This window comes from Arachis ipaensis, chromosome B6 (genome assembly GCF_059453495.1).
Source record: "Arachis ipaensis isolate K30076 ecotype BB chromosome B6, ASM5945349v1, whole genome shotgun sequence".
Classification (NCBI taxonomy): domain Eukaryota; kingdom Viridiplantae; phylum Streptophyta; class Magnoliopsida; order Fabales; family Fabaceae; genus Arachis; species Arachis ipaensis.
The window spans coordinates 97,855,757-97,859,772 of NC_142441.1; the positions used below are offsets into that span (position 1 = coordinate 97,855,757).

General features: G+C 29.5%; 1 pseudogene across 2 annotated transcripts; it reads left to right on the forward strand.

Annotated features, from left to right (window-relative positions):
- The first annotated feature begins 1,210 nt into the window (after positions 1–1,210).
- LOC148561906 (protein LITTLE ZIPPER 4 pseudogene) lies at positions 1,211–3,568 on the forward strand (annotated as a pseudogene). Of its 2 annotated transcripts, XR_015886170.1 has the most exons (2): positions 1,211–1,325; positions 3,216–3,568. The product of XR_015886170.1 is annotated as a protein LITTLE ZIPPER 4 pseudogene, transcript variant X1 (transcript). The 2 variants fall into 2 exon arrangements; XR_015886171.1 differs by lacking the exon at positions 1,211–1,325 and having other exon boundaries at positions 3,121–3,568.
- The last annotated feature ends 448 nt before the right edge of the window (positions 3,569–4,016 follow it).

Sequence of the window (4,016 nt, forward strand, 5' to 3'; positions counted from 1 at the left end):
GTTTTACGACAATGAGAATGATTATTGCCAACACAGCACAGCACATGAATATTGCAAAACAAAAGTGAGAATCATGAAGGGCCTCAAAATAGAAGAACCGCAGCATAAATAAAAACAAAAGAGTAATTGATGATGGGAGGAGAGAGAGTAAGGTGAGGCATGGTTAGGGTAGGGGGGAAGGGAAGAGAAGGAGGTGTTTCCTGAAATAACAGTATAACACTGATGGTGGCTTCAGACCCAATCCAAACAATCATTGCAAATCTTTGGATGGCCTAGCCCACCATCATTTTCCAAAACTCTCTAGGGGTCACGACCCATTATTGTCCCTCTAATATGTCCATTATGCCTCATCTTTTTAATTTCCACATTTGCCCCTTCCCCCTCTCAACAGCCTATTATGAGAGCAAGAAAGTGTGAGTGGTTCTCCCAATACAAGCTCAAGATATTGAAATTAAAATATAAAAGACAGAAATATAAAATTAATATTTATATATTTTATTTGATGATAATTAAATATAAAAAAATAAATTATAAAAGTTTAGTTTTTTTATTTTTTTACATAATATTTATAAAAAAATATAATAATAAAAAATATAACTATAAAAAATTGATAAAAATAATAAAAAATAAAAAAATTATGTCTTTTATTAATATTTTTATTTTTTTATTAAAAAATATAAAATATACTAATTTAGTAATTTAGAATATAATGTATATATCACTATATCTATGTCTTATTTGTTTAGCAAAATTTTATGTTTTTATATCTTAATCTCAATATTCTGTGACCGTAAATAAATATATCTTAAAAAAATGAAAAATATAATTTCATTTATATCAGAAATGCAACTATTTTGGGCTGAGGGGAATTGTCAATTTTTAAAACAATTAAATTTAAAATTATTCAAGAAACAAAGTTATTGCTGTGTTCTAATATAGTACTAAACTGGTTCAAATTTCCATTGCAGCTGATAAAATAATAGTAGGCCTTGAGAAATAATGATTCATATGACGCCATAAACCATAAGCAGTCATCATAGAAACAAAAACATGAAATCTTTTTTAGGCTCCTAACGAGCCGCCTTCTATGCTTACACATGCATGATTGTTGTGTCAGACAGAGGAGGGACACCTCTCCCCACCCCATCTTCCCTCTCTTTCTTCTTCTTCTTCTTCTTCACCTTAATTATCTGGATTTTTTTTCTATAAATAAACACTTGCATTTTTAAGACTCATCATCTTCCTTCTATTGATCTCATACTCAAATTTGTTTTCTCCATTGCTCAAGCTGCTCTTCATTATCTAGCTTCCAATTCCTTAACAAGGTGAACTCTTTTCTTTCCCCAATATATATGCCACCTTTGTTTCTGTCTTTTATCTTCTCTCGCATTTTTTTATTTTCTTCATGATCACAACGTTGTTTGAGACCCCATTTGAGGTTGTTGCAAGTTGCTCTTTCTGTCTCTGTTTCTTTTATCTAAGTGGTCACTATTTGATGCATATATAGGCTTTAGATTTTCTTGTGTGTAGAAGGAATGTTTAGCTTTGGAATATTAATTTCAAACCTTTCTGTCTATGTGGATTCCGTAACATTTTGTCTTCCCATTACTTATTACTCCAATTAATTAGTGCTAAAAAAGAGAATGTTTTCTTTGTCTTGCTCTAGCTACTATCTAAGATAATGTTATATACACATATTATTATTGTTACTCTTAACAACTTTTCGCCATGATAATAAACAACTATGTGATTATAAAATTTAAACTCCTCCAATATGGTTATATTATATAATACAACATGCCTAAGAGCATGAACTTTGTTTATTACGTAGACATACAAACACATAGAAGATCTTCCTATGAAGCTTGTCTCTTTTATGTGTCCCCTTTATCCTTTTCTTCTCTCTTGGGTCAGCCGAAAGAAACCATTTTTTTCCCATTGCTTTCAAATGAGTGAAGATTTGGCACAAATGTTAATACTCCAACCCCTGTTCATTAGTGAGGACAACCCATATGGTGTTAATATTATTTGAGATGGTGGTCCAAAAAGACCTCTCGCTCTACCTTCCATTTGCCTTTAACTGTTTCCATTGGCTTCTTCAATTAGGCGTCATAATTATATCCACCAAAGCTATTTCATAAAGCAACAACATATTCCGCAAGGAAGCTTGTACAGTATACATATATATAATTGTCGTTCACCCCCTTTTAGATTTTTTCCAATCTTATTATTATTACCATGCTACTACTATTTTATTTTTTATAATGATTGCATTGCCACCCTTTTTCTTCTAATCCCACGAGCTCTCTTCTTTTCTTGTTTTCAATCATACTCACATCTGTGTTCTTCTCGATGAGGTGGAGATTTGTGAACATGTATAAAAAAAATACTAGTCCGTATTTTATGCTCAATAGCTGAATTATCATTGCTACCGCTAACTTTTTATCCACCTATATTAATTCACTTTTATATCAATAAAAATAATCATTTTTAAAACATGAATGGTTAGTTTCGAAAATAATGAAATTTTTTATACCTAGGTGGTTAATTTTAAAAAGGAGTGTATTTTAGAAAAATATATTTTGTATTTAACTCATTTTAATGTATAATTTGTATTTCAACATATATTTTATATATAAATGATTAATTTAATGGTTGATTTTTAGAATATACATACATAAGATGGTTATTTTAAAAATCAATCATGCTAAATATATATAAATAATCAGTTACTGATGTAGTATTTATGTAAAAATATAAAATAAATATTAAAAATAAATTAAATAATACATATATTTAAACAAAAATATATAATGATGGATTCAGTAATTGATTTTGTGTATATATAATATTTTTGTATAAAAATTATAAACCGTTAGTCATCCTTATACTTAATAGGTTAAAGATTAATGTCAATCATATATGTATTTTATTTTATTTGTAACACTTTTAAATGAATAAATAGTTGAGTTAAGTATTTTTATGAGCATGAAGATTTGTGTAAAAAATGTTTATATTGACAGAACATTAAAATAAAAAGAAAAAAGAAAAAAGTTTGTGTCATATCTAAATGGGGTCCATTATTATTAATATAATGGTAGCTAGCATAGCATTATTTTTGCAGATAGCCAGTTACTAGTCCTCCTAACTATTATTTATTGAGATACCAATACCAACCTTAATAGCAGTGTATTGTTTGTTGTTTTTGGATATAGCAATGGAAAGAGTGAATTCAGATTTGTACTACCAGAACTGTCATATTATGAAAGAGAATGAGAGGCTAAGGAAGAAAGCACAACTTCTCAACCAAGAGAATCAAGCACTGCTCTCTGAACTCAAGCAGAAGCTTTCAAAGGCTAACAACAACAACAACACCAATGATGATCCTAGCACCACTCTTGATCTCAGTGTTGGATCAACCTCATTCTCTCATCAGAAAAAAGCTTCCAGTTCCAGAAATTAATTAATTAATTAACCAACTGAGAGGCTTTTTTTTTTTTTCTTTTTTGGGGGTACAGTAATGGTTGTAGTCTCTGTTCCATAGGAAAACGAACACTAGCATGCATTTTCTCTGTCAGAGGTACTATAATTAATTTCTTGTTATATTTCAATGCATTCATCATATCTTTTGTATTAGGGGTTCGGTTCGGATATGCATGTGAATTCTTGATGTTATTATTATGTTGATGGAAAGGAAAATAATATATAATTACAACGCTTTGTGTTTCTCTCCTATCTCTATCTATTCTACTACCATTTATGTATTGGATCTGATTATTACTCCGTTTCAATTTGTAACAAGATTTTTCTTATACTAAATTATTAATTAGATTAAGAGATCAGATAGATAATGCAGCATCTTCTTATTCCTTCTCTTAGAAATCTAGTGGCTCGTTATGCCACTGAGTTTAATTATTATGGTTTATTCATTTGTGCTTTGAAACTGGCTATTATAACTAACTACGCTTGTTTGTGGTATAACGAACAAATACGATTGTCTAAATCAAAGAACTTAG